Below are 15,252 nucleotides of genomic sequence, written 5' to 3'. Positions count from 1 at the left end.
CAAGGCCTCCCATGTTAATAAGACGGATTTTTATTTTTAGTTATTATTTGAGTTATTTATTTTTATTTATATTACTTTGGCACTAACTCTTTTACTAAGTGTCTTTACAGGTACCCGGAGGTGCTTCTCCTTGAAATTATTCGAAAAAGTTCGAATTATATTTCATTCATTATTTTGTGGATATTGACGTTAGGCAAACCTTAGGCCGATTATTATTTTATTTTGTTGTGTATATTACATGTTTATTATATCTGTACATTATTTTATATTCTTCCTCAATTTGAAAAAAAATGAATTCAGTCGGGAACCACAATTGTGGATTCCGAAGGGTGCCTAACCCCTTCCCTTCGGAATAATTTAAACCCCTTACCTAGAATCGAATTGGTTTCGTAGATTGATAATTGGTTTCCTATTTTTCCTAAAATTAGGTGGCGACTCTTTTTAAAACTTGTTTATTTTTAAAACTTTGTTAAAATTGAATCAATTAATTATTTTCGAGTTGCCGCGACGTTTCGCCCTACTTCGAAAGAGTGGGGATGTAAACAATAGTTATATTCACGACTAAGATAAAAAGACTTCATACCAGTCCAGTAGTGCTTTCTTGATGATAATGTTGCCATCATTATTCATTCCACAAGAAATTCATGCAAATTAAAAGGACTCAACTTGTTCTTTATCTTATGCTGGCAAGAATTATTAGATTCCAAATTAGCTACTCCACTATATATCCAGCAACAATGGTAAGCCTCTTTATTTCGAAAAAATATGCATCTTCTGGTGCACTTTAACATATCGATAATAGAAATAGAAACCTGACTATTTATTTTTTACTGTCACATTCCCTACAATTTTTAGCGGCTTATTGACACTAATAAAGAGTGTTAAAGTCTTTACCGGCATTATTTAAGTGTCATTAAAATCAATGTCGCTAAAGGCTTTAGGGACATATACAAAGAGTGACAATTACCGCTAAAAATATATATTTAGCGACAATTAAGAATTAAATACCGCTAATGGTCATTTTTGTTATAGTGATTGTAAGTTCAAGACAAAATTTTATATTTTTTCATATATTCTTAGTAATAATTGTTGTTAGATATTAATATAAACCCTCAATTATGACACATAAATAGAATGAATATTTAGTGAAAAGAAATTATATTTTTGTAAGACATAAATCAGGGTAAGATAATCAAGGAAAAACTATCAAACTATACAAATATTCCTACCATATTACTAATTCTCGTTATAATTTAAAATAATTATATAGTCTCACTAATTAATAATTTCATATCAGATTTACAATCAAACATGTATTTTTGTTACCAAATACTCTCGAATGCGAGCAAGATAGGAGAGAGGCGAGTGAAAGAGAGTTAGTGCATCTCAAATACATACAAATAACATTGATACATGATTTGATATCATACCAGATACATTCAAAATATTTTCTGAAAATTAGATCCATGTGAATCCACTTAGGTACTGTGTAACTAAAATAAATTATACTACATAATTTTGATCTCATTTATCTCAGATATACATAACTGGACGCATCAGGTATATCAAGAGACCAAAATCTGATATAAATATTTTTTTCAAAAGCTTAAAAAACAGCACATAATTAAAGCCTAAACTAATTTAGTCTATTTTGTTTACCCAATAATCAAATAATTCATTGAAATTACTAAGATTAATATATTATGAAGAGAAATGTATAAATAAAATATAATTTTCTCTCTGTTCATTTTTACTTGTCACATTTTGACTTAATACATTCATTATTAAGAAAATAATTAATGATATAGGTATTTTACCAAATTATCCCTTATTGAATGAAGCCTTGGAAAATGACAAGTAAAAGATAAAAAAAAAAATTGTCTTTTCTTCATACGTCTAAATGACAGGTAAAATTTGAAAATCTATTTTAAAAATAAATCATAAGTAAAAGTGAGCGGATAGAGCAGTTAAGTTTCAATTTTTTTTTTTATTCAATACGTAAGTATTTGACGAAGCAGGAACAATATTTACGGAAATACAGGAGACCCACGAGATGAGAATGATTGTGGTATCAAGAAAATCAACAAACAAGTGTAGCTAGGTTTCATGGATACTTTGACTTTATTAGTTTTCCTCGTTTTTGGTTTCCTCAGTTGCATTTTAATTTGAACTTTAACTAGTTTTTCTAAAGAGGGTGAAATTTAAAATGATGATATATTTGACCCATTTTCCTCAAATTCACACATGATACAAATTAAAATTAATGATTAAGAATTAATTAATTAATTAAAATAAGATTATAATTTAAGATATAATTAATTAAAGTAAAATCCTAATCATGATATCTCACTTTAGTTGACTAAATCTTAATTACTATTACTTATTAATAATTTATATCATGTGTCTCTCGTTCAAGTAATAACTTGAAAGAAAGGAAAGGAACCAAATTTCAATTTGAGCAACTTGTCAATCAAAAGGATTTTGTCTCCCAAATATACTTGTGTACCTTTTATTCTTTCCGTCTTAATTCATACGATACACTTATTTTTAATACGAACTCAAAAAAGTTATAATTAGAAAACAGTCAAAATTTATTGAAAATAAATGATTTATAACATATCTAGTAGGAGTAACAAATTATTTTAGACCACCAAACTTCAAAACATATTTTTATTTTGGTAAACATGGTGTCAGTCCAAATTTACACGAATTGAGTAATTATGATTTTGTGGACTAATTTTGCACCTGTCTTTGTATATATATATTATTAGTGCTCTCCCAACAATTGAACTACTCCATAATTTTGTAAATGCTAAGTTATAATATTAGTGGAAGAAATTATAGTGTTGTGATACTGGAAAAGTTGTTTTGTTTGTTTAGGCATGGAAGCTCCACCACTATCGTCCGGCAACGGCGAAGCACAGTTGCCGAGAAGAACCGGAGGCTGGATCACCTTCCCCTTCATCATAGGTCTCATATATATTTGTGTGTTAATCTATGACCATGCATGATATGAAATGTGTAGTATTAAATATTATTTGTTTATGTATATATGCAGCAACAACAACATGTTTGACCCTAGCATTTGGGGGTTGGACAAGCAATCTTATTGTGTATCTGATTAAGGAATTTGATGTGGAGAGTATTGATGCTGCTCAAATATCAAATTTAGTTAATGGTGCTGGAAGTTTAATTCCTGTTGTTGCTGCAATTATTGCTGACTCTTTTCTTGGTTGTTTCTCTACCATTTGGATTTCATCCTTCATCTCATTATTGGTACAAACTAATTTTTGTTTTGTTTCTATCCTAATATAATAATGAGTCTACGCTCTATACTTTTTGGTTGAATACATTATTATTGTATATAATATATATGATTACTTACTTTTTCTATCCAATTTATTATGTGGTGTTTAATTATTTTGTCGCTTATACGTGTAGGGCACAATCCTTTTAGCTTTAACAGCGATGCTTGATTCTCTAAGGCCTAAACCTTGTGAAGTTGGTTCAACTTCATGTACCCCTAAACCAAAAGTTCAATTTGTACTACTCTATGCAGCTATAGTTCTGGCAACTCTGGGGAATGGCGGTCTCCGATCAACGCTTTCAACAATGGGAGCCAACCAATTTGATAAACAAAAAGATGAAGGGATTTTCTTCAATTGGTTCTTTTTCTTCACTTATGGTTCATCTGTAGTAGCAACAACAGCTATTGTCTATGTTGAAGATAACGTAAGCTGGAAAGCTGGATTTTTCATTTGTGTTGCAGCTAATATACTTGGTTCAGCCATTTTTCTATTGGGGACCAGATATTACACCAATTCTAAGCCAGAAGGGAGTCCTTTCACCAACTTGGCTCGTATTGTGGTTGCAAATATTAGGAAAAGGAAAGTGTCAATCCCATTCACTGGGCAACATTTCTACCACGGACCTAAATCAACAAGTGTTGCGCCTTCAAAAACCTTCCGGTAATATATATTGTATAACTATTAGAAAAGATTACTCGTTCTTCCTCGTCTCTCTCCCATCTTCTTCTTCCATGTGTTTGGTATTCCAGATACATGTGAATACATATAAATCTCACTGGTCTTCCTCACCAATCTTTCTTGCTTCTCTCTCTATTTTTGTGGTAAAAATATAATTATCTAATTAAATGTAAAATATGTAAAAGAAATATTAATTAGTGATAGAAGACATAGTATTAAAAAGTATAAATGATAATAATGTATAAGATAGTGCACATGTCTTATTGTGTAGATTTTCCATATAATCTGGGACTGTAGCGTCACTCTTTAGTGTTTACTATGTCTTTGATCATGTGCTTGGGTCATCCAGTCACTAATGTTTGTTTTATATTGTCTCAACTCTCAATGATGAATTACTATTAAGTAAATCTTGATATTAGTACTGTCTGTCGTGGAGCACTATATAATATATTATTAGTTTAGTAGTAATAAATACTCTTTAAAAACAGTCTTTACGTACTAGGAATGTTACAATTATATACTATTTCGACGATGACTTTCTTAAGGCTGCTAAGTGATTTTTAAAATAAAAGTATCAGAGATTTCACGCCTACTCATGAGTTGTGCTTTTTTCCTCACTGTTCAAATTGATCTTTTTATTTTGGAATTTACACTGATATTACTTTTTTGTCGGCGGATAGGATAGTGATGACACTCAAATTTGGGACTATTAATATCGTGTGAAAGACTTATGCTTTCATAATTAGATAATGGAAACTTTATTTGTAAACAATTGATATACATAATATGTATGTGTTGAGTGTATGTATAATATTTAGTATAAAATATACATTGTGTACTAAAACAGATGTAAATTCGTTTGATAATAAGTATTAGTTTGTTTGTTTTCTTATGATGCAGGTTTTTGAACCGTGCAGCCATTAAAAGTGAAGGCGATGTTAAACTAGATGGCTCAATAGCTAAGCCATGGAGACTTTGTTCAGTCCAAGAAATTGAAGATTTCAAATCCTTAATTAAAATTTTACCACTATGGTCAAGTAGTTTTTTTCTTGGCACAACAATTGGTGTACAAACAAGTTTGTCAATCCTTCAAGCCTTAGCAATGGATCGTCACATAGGCCCCAATTTCCAAATCCCAGCTGGTTCTATATTGGTTTTTGTCATGGTCTCTACTGCTCTATTTCTATTGACTGGTAAATCGCTTACGCCTCTCCAAAGAATTGGGGTTGGACACGTGATTAGTTTTGTGAGCATGGGTGTCTCAGCGTTAGTTGAGTCAAAGAGGCTAAATGTAGCAAAATCAAATCAAGGTTCCAAGATTGTGCCTATGTCAGTGTTATGGCTTGTGCCTCAATTAGCCATTGTTGGTATTGCAGAGGCATTTCATTTTCCAGGGCAAGTCGCGTTCTATTACCAGGAATTTCCAATAACCTTAAAGAACATGGCTACCGCGATGATTCAAGTGATTGTAGGGGTGTCATTTTACTTGACCACTGCTCTAATTGATGTTGTTAGAAGAACAACTACATGGTTACCTGGTAACATAAATAACGGAAGGCTGGACAATGTGTACTGGATATTAGTTGTAGGGGGGATATTGAACTTCGGTTACTATGTAACATGTGCTTGGTTTTACAAATATAAAACCATGAAGGAAGTGGTGGATCATAGTGTTCTCCTTCTCATGAGTGATTAACGGCTCCAAAAGAAAGTTCCCTACCTAGTTATCTATGTAACACTCTGTTTGGATGGATTATGGTTTCATAATGTATTGTATTCTACGGTATGATAGATACAATATTCGGTTATATCATATTGTTTAATAACATTTTTTTTGTGTCATTTTGTATTGAATTTAAATTTTACTAAAATATTCTTAATTATTTTAAATACTAAATATATCAATAGATATTAATAAAATAACAACACTATCATACATTTTTTTTATGTTTTATGAAAATAACATAGAATGATATGATAACTATATTATCATGTTTGTAGCTAGATTGATTTAATTAAAAATTAATATTTGATAAAAAAATTAAATAATATATGATAAAAGGTAAAATAGTAATATTAAATTTTAAAAAAAAAAATTAAGCAAGGACGGAACGAAGTTATTCCACTGAGCTATTAGATTGCATGCCCAATAAGGTATTGGTGCACATGACTGAGATCATTTGTGTTAGAACTAGCAATCCCAATAATGAATCAAAACTCAACCCACCTCACTTTTTCCAAGTTTTAATTTCTTGCTTACATTTTATGATGATTATATATGGTATATATATCAAATATAAACAAAATTATAAATTTTTAATAATATTTCTCATGAACTCTTTCAGTTGGATTACATAGTAGCCCATATCGGCCTGACGTTTAGATGAGCTAAATTGGGCCCAAATACCAATATGTCGTGGACCTTGAGGCCATGTGAATAATTTCAGATGCAAACATACAAGTTACTTTCTAAACAGAAGACTTCAACGTATGAGTTCATACTTTATTTCTTAGTGCTCATTGTGTGTTTTTTGTCAAACTTATCTTTCCAAAGTCCCACTAGAAGGCCCATATTTATAGATATTTTTTGAGCTGATCATATATATATAAATGGCATAATACATAAATACGCCCTTTAACTTGGCTTTGAATTACATTTATGCCCTTTAACTTTGGGTATGCAAAAGTAGACACTTAAACTTATATAAAGTTGAACAAATAGACACACATGTCCTACATGTCATCCTACGCGTCATTTTTTGTCCTATGTGGTGTCTTACGTGTATTTTGCCACGTAGGACTCATGTGTTTATTTATTTAAAAGTTGGATAGTTAAAGTGCTTGTTTGTACATTATGAAAGTTGGAGGTCAAAGTTAAAATTTGAAGCTAAGTTTAGGGTCTAATATATGTATTATGCCTATATAAATAAGTGCTCTCCCAAAATTTTGAAGTAATTATTTATCCTTTGTGTTTTTCAACCATGGAAGCTCCATTAGAGGCACAATTACCAAGAAGACCGGAGGCTGGATCACCTTCCCCTTCATCATACGTCTCTCCTCTCTTATCTTTCTTTCGATAGACCTGAATTTTATTCCAATACGATTTGATTCAATGTACTTGTCACTTATTTTTACTGTTCAAATTTATAGCAACGTAAAAAATAAATAATCAAAAGCTCTAATACTATATTACACTATCCATGTACTTTATTTGTTGCATGGGCTTAATATTTGTTACAGTAATGTAGCATGTTATTTATATTGAAGCTAAATCCGTAACTCGATTTTGACATAAACAGCGAGCTTCGTAGGGTTGATTCTAGCATTTGTGGGTTGGACAAGCAATCTTATTGTGTATCTGATTAAGGAGTTTAATGTGGAGGGTATTGATGCTGCTCAAATATCAAATTTGGTTAACGGTGCTGGAAGTTTAATTCCTGTTGTTGCTGCAATTATTGCCGACTCTTTTCTTGGTTGCTTCTCTACCATTTGGATTTCATCCATCATCTCATTATTGGTAACTACCTCCGGTTTTTGTGTGTTCATGAATTACTCATTACTCCTCATATTCAACACCTCTTCGTATTGTGTTTACCTAACCAAGCTCACTCGTTAAATCAATTTATAAGTACTTTTTTTGACTTATTTATATTTTTGCATAATACCTAAACATGGTCCTTAACTTTGTTTTAACTGACAACTATGACCATTAACTTTAGTCGTGCACAAGTAGACACTTAAACATATAAAATTGAACAAATAGACACATTCGTCCTACATGGCATCCTACATGGCAATTTTATGTCCTATGTGTACTATGTCATGTAGGAATTATGTATATACTGGTTCAATTTTATACAAGTTTAAGTGTCTACTTGTGCACACTCAATATTAAAAAATATAATTATTAGTGAAAGCCAAGTTAAGAATCATGTTTTATATTTTTATTTACTAAACATAAAAGATATAAGTCAAAAGCATTAATTACATACTACGAAAATAAAATCTCCCCTGAATTTTCAGTTTATAAGTACTTTTAATTTGTATAAAATTGAATAAATAGACACATTCGTCCTACATGACATCCTACATGTCAATTTTGTGTCCTATGTGTACTATGTCATGTAGGAATCATGTATATACTGGTTCAATTTTATGCAAATTTAAGTGTCTACATGTACACACTCAATATTGAAGAATATAATTATTGATTGAAGCCAAGTTAAGAATCATGTTTTATATTTTTGTTTACTAAACATAAAAGATATAAGTAAAAAGTATTAATTACATACTACGAAAACAAAATCTCCCCTGAATTTTCAATTTATAAGTACTTTTAAGTTGTATAAAATTGAACAAATAGACACATTCGTCCTACATGACATCCTACATGGCAATTTTATGTCCTATGTGTACTATGTCATGTATTATTATGTATATACTGGTTCAATTTTATACAAGTTTAAGTGTCTACTTGTGCACACTCAATATTAAAAAATATAATTATTGGTTAAAGACAAGTTAAGAATCATATTTTATATTTTTATTTACTAAACATAAAAGATATAAATCAAAAGTATTAATTACATACTACGAAAATAAAATCTCCCCTGAATTTTCTAGTTTATAAGTACTTTTAATTTGTTTTTTTTTTTTTTGAAATAGCTTTAACGCCAACCATTTCAACAATAATTATTACTCCATTACTTTCCTGAACACATATGTTGAAGTACTTAATTATTATTAAATTCAACACTTCTCTTCGATTACTGTTAGGTAGTGGAGCCTGATTAATTTTAGGTTTTCCTATTTATTCTCTATTTTAGGTTTTCCTATTTATTCTCTGTAACCAAAAATACTCTGATTTATTAATATAAATATACCTCACTGCCGTGGAAGTTTACTCACGGGGTTTTACCACGAAAAATTGGGTTTTCTCTCTCTCTCTCTAGATTTCTCATCTCTTTCTCTTGAAAGCTCTTGTGTTCTTCATTCATCTAGTGTGTGTGCGTGAATTCGATCCTAACAACTGGTATCAGAGCTAAGGAGATTCAACACGATCACTGAAGATGGATAGTTCAAAGCTTGGAATCGAGAAGTTTGATGGATCCGATTTCAGTTTCTGGAAGATGCAGATCGAAGATTATCTGTACCAGAAAGATCTTCACGAACCGTTGACCGGGGTGAAGCCGGAATCCATGACGGAGGAGAAGTGGAAACTCAAGGATCGCCAGGCTCTAGGGTTGATCCGGTTGACTTTGTCAAGAAACGTGGCGTTCAACATCGTGAAGGAGAAGACTACGTCCGGTCTGTTGAAGGCACTGTCAAACATGTATGAAAAACCATCGGCTATGAACAAGGTATATTTGATGCGTAGATTGTTCAATTTACAGATGTCTGAGAATGGATCCGTTTCTGATCATATAAACGAGTTCAATATGATTGTGAGTCAACTCAATTCTGTGGATATTAATTTTGAAGATGAAATTAAGGCGTTGATTTTGATGTCATCTCTGCCCGAGTCTTGGGATACTGTTGTTGCTGCGATTAGCAGTTCCCGTGGATCTGAGAAACTGAAGTTTGATGAAATCCGTGATGTTGTTCTTAGCGAAAGTATTCGCAAACGAGAAGTGGGAGATTCATCGGGCAGTGCTCTCAGCGTTGATCGAAGGGGGAGAAGTAAGACGAAAGGCCAAAATCAACATGGTCGATCAAAATCAAAGAATCGAGGAAAATCCCTGAACAGATCAAACATGACTTGTTGGAACTGTGGAGAAAAAGGGCACTTTCGGACGAACTATACAAAGCCAAAGAAGAAACAGAATCAGAAATTTGGAGATGACAATGATTCTGTAAATTCAGCAGAGGACATTGGGGATGCTCTAATCCTTAGTGTGAACAGCCCGGTTGAATCATGGATTTTGGATTCTGGTGCATCTTTCCATTCGTCTCCAAGCAAGGAGTTGTTCCAAAATTTCAAATCTGGAAATTTTGGAAAAGTATATCTTGCTGACAATAAAGCCTTAGAGATTGAAGGAAAGGGGGATGTTTGCATAAAGACCACCTCGGGAAACCAGTGGACATTGGAGGATGTCAGATATATTCCTGGGATCAAGAAAAATCTGATCTCTGTTGGTCAGTTGGATAGCACGGGATATGCAGCAGAGTTTGGGAAAGGTTCGTGGAAGATCGTGAAAGGTGCTATGGTAGTAGCTCGTGGCACCAAATCTGGAACCTTGTACACCACTGCAGGGTGTATAAACATGGCCGCTGTTGCTGAAGGTGCTTCCGGTTCATGTCTGTGGCACAACAGACTTGGACACATGAGTACTAAAGGAATGAAGATGCTGGTTGCAAAAGGAGCATTAGAGGGTCTGAAGTCTGTTGATATGGGTCTTTGCGAGAGCTGTGTTATGGGCAAACAGAAAAGAGTAAGCTTCACAAAGACTCCTAGAGAGCCAAAGAAAGTGCGGTTGGAAATGGTCCATACAGATGTTTGGGGACCATCTCCAGTATCATCACTTGGAGGATCCAGATTCTATGTTACCTTCATTGATGATTTCAGCAGGAAGGTATGGGTTTACTTCTTGAAGCATAAGTCAGATGTGTTTGCAACTTTCAAGAAGTGGAAAGCTGAAGTTGAGAATCAGACCGGTTTGAAAGTCAAATGCCTAAGGTCTGACAATGGAGGAGAGTATGACAAATCAGAGTTCAAGGCATTCTGTGCAGCTGAGGGAATCAGATTGATGAGAACAGTTCCTGGTAAGGCAAGGCAGAATGGAATTGCTGAGAGGATGAACAGAACATTGAATGAGCGTGCAAGGAGTATGAGGATACACTGTGGGCTGCCCAAAACACTTTGGGCGGATGCTGTGAGCACAGCTGCATACTTGATCAACAGGGGACCATCAGTTCCTTTAGGGTTCAAGATTCCAGAGGAGGTGTGGACAGGAAAAGAACTCAAGTACTCACACTTGAGGACTTTTGGTTGCACTGCTTATGTTCATGTTGATCCAGAAAAGAGAGACAAGCTTGATGCCAAGGCTGTGAAGTGTTACTTCATAGGCTATGGTTCTGATTTGTTTGGTTACAGGTTTTGGGATGACAAGAACAGAAAGATCCTGAGACATTGTGACGTGACATTTGATGAGTCTGTCCTGTACAAGGACAGAGAGCAGAAGGTTCTAGAGATTACAAAGCAAGTGGGAGTTGAGGTTGAGTTGGAGAAGAGTAACCCCAGAGATGTCGAAGCAGATACTCAACCAACTCCTACTGAAGAATCTGAAGTGGAGCAAGTTACACCTGAGCAGGTGTTAAGGAGATCATCCAGATCCATCAGGGCACCAGATAGGTATTCACCTTCATTACACTATCTATTGCTGACTGATGAGGGGGAACCAGAGTCTTTTGATGAGGCCCTACAGGTGGAGGATTCGATCAAGTGGGAGCAAGCCATGGATGATGAGATGAGGTCACTTGAGAAGAACGACACATGGGTGTTGACTGAGTTACCTGCAGGGAAGAGAGCTTTGCTGAACAAGTGGGTGTTCAGAATCAAGACTGAACCAGATGGCAAAAGAAGGTTCAAGGCTCGTTTAGTGGTTAAAGGATATTCACAAAGGAAAGGTATTGATTATGCTGAAATATTCTCTCCTGTTGTGAAGTTAACCTCTATTCGAATTCTGTTGAGTATTGTTGCATCGGAAAATTTGCATCTAGAGCAAATGGATGTAAAAACAGCGTTTTTACATGGAGATCTGGACAAAGAGATCTATATGCAGCAACCGGAAGGATTTGTGGTTCCAGGCAAGGAACACATGGTGTGCAAGCTCACCAGGAGCTTGTATGGACTAAAGCAAGCACCAAGGCAGTGGTACAAGAAGTTTGACTCCTTCATGACCAAGAGTGGATTCTGCAAAGCTGAAAAGGATCCTTGTTGTTACTTCAAGAAATACACTGATTCATATGTCTTTCTACTCTTGTATGTGGATGATATGTTGATTGCAGGATCTAGTATGAGGGAGATTAACAATCTGAAGACAAGGTTGTCTGCAGCGTTTGAGATGAAAGATTTGGGTCCAGCAAAGCAGATTTTGGGGATGAAGATTTCTCGGGATAGATCTGCTGGCACTTTAAATCTATCTCAGGAGTTGTACATTGAGAAGGTGCTGAGCAGATTCAGGGTTAATGATGCTAAACCCAGGACTACTCCATTGGCAAATCACTTTAAATTGTCAAAGGAGCAGTCACCCAAGACTGCCGAGGAGCGTGATCACATGGCACTTGTTCCATATGCTTCAGCAGTTGGTAGTTTGATGTATGCTATGGTCTGCACTAGACCTGATATAGCACATGCAGTGGGAGTTGTTAGCAGGTACATGGCGAACCCTGGGAAAGAGCATTGGGAAGCTGTGAAGTGGCTTCTGAGATATCTGAGAGGTACATCCAGTACTTCACTTTGTTTTGGCAAAGGCAATGTGACTCTACAGGGTTTTGTGGATGCTGATCTTGGTGGGGATGTTGACTCGAGCAAGAGTACATCCGGGTACATTTACACCATAGGTGGAACAGCAGTGAGTTGGATGTCCAGGCTTCAGAAGTGTGTTTCTCTTTCATCTACTGAAGCTGAGTATGTGGCAATAGCTGAAGCTGGGAAAGAGATGATATGGCTGACAGATTATCTTGAGGAATTGGGCAAGAAGCAGAGCGAGAAGATTCTTTACTCAGATAGCCAGAGTGCCATACAGTTGGTGAAAAATCCAGTCTATCATTCGAAGACAAAGCACATCAGAAGGCGATACCATTTCAGTCGCTGGGCAGTGGAGGATGGTGATATGTGCTTGGAGAAGATAGAGGGTGCAAAGAACCCGGCAGACATGTTGACGAAATGTGTTGATGTTGGGAAACTGAGGTTATGTAAAACCTCGGTTGGTCTTCTGTAGTTGTTGCTACAGATGTTGCGGTGCGGTAAAGATGTTGATGATGAAGAGATTTTTTTTTAAGAATGTATTTTTTGGATGACTGAGTCAGTCTCCAAGTGGGAGAATTGTTAGGTAGTGGAGCCTGATTAATTTTAGGTTTTCCTATTTATTCTCTATTTTAGGCTTTCCTATTTATTCTCTATTTTAGGTTTTCCTATTTATTCTCTGTAACCAAAAATACTCTGATTTATTAATATAAATATACCTCACCGCCGTGGAAGTTTACTCACGGGATTTTACCACGAAAAATTGGGTTTTCTCTCTCTCACTCTAGATTTCTCATCTCTTTCTCTTGAAAGCTCTTGTGTTCTTCATTCATCTAGTGTGTGTGCGTGAATTCGATCCTAACAATTACTGTATGACGTAACTCTATAATTTATAGAACCATTTTTTTCAATATACTTGTAGGGCACAATCCTTTTAGCTTTAACAGCTACGGTTGATATTTTAAGGCCTAAACCGAGTGAAGTTGGGTCAACCTCCTGTATTCAGGGGCGGAGCTAGTTAATGAAGGGTGCACAAGTGAACACCCTTCTTCGGAAAGTTATACCTATAAGATAAATTTACGATATTTTTAATATATATTTAGATTTGCACATACTTATAATTAGAAGAGTTGATTCAATGATAAAATAAGTACAGGAAGTACGAAGCGAGAGATTGAGGATTCGATTCTTGGTCCTTTAAGTGTTTTTAAACATTTTTTATTAGTCAAAATTCATATCAAATCATTTTCAAAAGTTTTTATGGATCCTTAAAAACTTTCTTTTTATAATTCTTTTACCAGTCTTTGTGGTTCCTTCAATAACTTTCCTTTTAATTCTTTTACCGGTCTATGACCCTATATAATTATTTTATATAGTTAAATTAATTTTTTGAAATTACATATAACATTCATCTTGTTAAATTAAAAATGAAGTATGCAATATAAATCATGATCGAATGAATAATTATTAATTATTAAATTATATGAACATCTAATTTTAGATATTTATTTATATTAAATATATAATAATATTTTCAAAAGGTATCTATAAATAAAATTAGAAAAAAATATTACGTGCAATTACCTATATATCATTGTATTTTACATTCTCTCCTAATTAGTAGGTTATTAGCCAATTAAGATTGATTTTTTTAAATTTTAAAATCAAAGATTGAAAATAACTTTAGATTCGAGTAAAAATCGATAAATTAATGTTCTTTTTTTGAATCTGCAATACGTGTTAAGTAAAAATCTCGACTCATTCACTTTTAAACTGTTATCTCAATTTATAAAATCTACCATGTCTTTTAATGACTCAATGCAACTCAACTTGAAGATTTTTTTATTAATAATTGAGATCTCAAATTGAAGATAAAAATAGACAAATTGTATTCAAAGGAAAACATTATGTTGTTTATGATAAACTCACTAGGTTTTGAGCAAGATGAATGTGAATCAACTCCTAAATCTTTTGTGCTAACTCGATCTGTCCCTAATTACTTATTCACTTTTGAAATGACACATCTATTAAAACGACAATAATTCACATAGTAAGTTTATCATTTTACCTCTAGTAAATATAAACTAGATGAATTAAAAATCTAAGATTTTCAAGAAATTTACTTGTTTCAAAATAAATAATTACGTGTATAATAGAATTCTTTTTGTCCTTTATTGATTTACCAATATGTAGTACCCTATGCAGCCATAGCTCTAGCAACTTTGGGGAATGGTGGAACCCGATCATTAGAGTACTGAAGTTGCTTATAATAATGATGCAGGTTCTTGAACATTATAAGTGAAGCTGACGTAAAATCAGATGGTTCAACAAGTAATCGATGGAGAGTTTGTTCAGTTTTATGGCTTGTGCCACAATTAGCAATTAATGGTATCGGGGAGGCATTTCATTATCCTGGACAAGTATCATTGTACTACCAAGAGTTTCCAATTACCTTAAAGAACATGGCGACCGATGAATTCTATGCTTATTGGTATAGCATTTTATTTGACTACTGCTCTAATTGATGTTGTTAGAAGGACAACAAGATGGTTACCAGGTAACATAAATGATGGAAGATTGGACAATGTGTATTGGATATTGGTTGTAGGGGGATATTGAACTTTGGTTACTATATAACATGTGCTTGGTTTTACAAGTTTAAAAGCATGAAGGAAGTGGTGGATCATACTGATTCTCCTTCTAATAAGTGATTCATGGTTCAAAAAGAAAATAAAATCAATGATCATGATTAATATTGTTCATGAAATTAACAACACTCAACTGTTTGTACATAGTTGT

At 33.8% G+C, this 15,252-nt stretch overlaps 2 pseudogenes; both read left to right on the top strand.

Annotated features, from left to right (window-relative positions):
- The first annotated feature begins 2,686 nt into the window (after positions 1–2,686).
- On the top strand, positions 2,687–5,828 carry LOC107021874 (annotated as a pseudogene).
- Positions 5,829–6,967: 1,139 nt separating this feature from the next.
- Positions 6,968–15,164, top strand: LOC107022910 (annotated as a pseudogene).
- The last annotated feature ends 88 nt before the right edge of the window (positions 15,165–15,252 follow it).

This window comes from Solanum pennellii, chromosome 6 (assembly GCF_001406875.1).
Source record: "Solanum pennellii chromosome 6, SPENNV200".
Taxonomy (NCBI): domain Eukaryota; kingdom Viridiplantae; phylum Streptophyta; class Magnoliopsida; order Solanales; family Solanaceae; genus Solanum; species Solanum pennellii.
The sequence above is the reverse complement of the archived record's forward strand: the minus strand, read 5'-3'. Positions and strand labels throughout refer to the sequence as shown.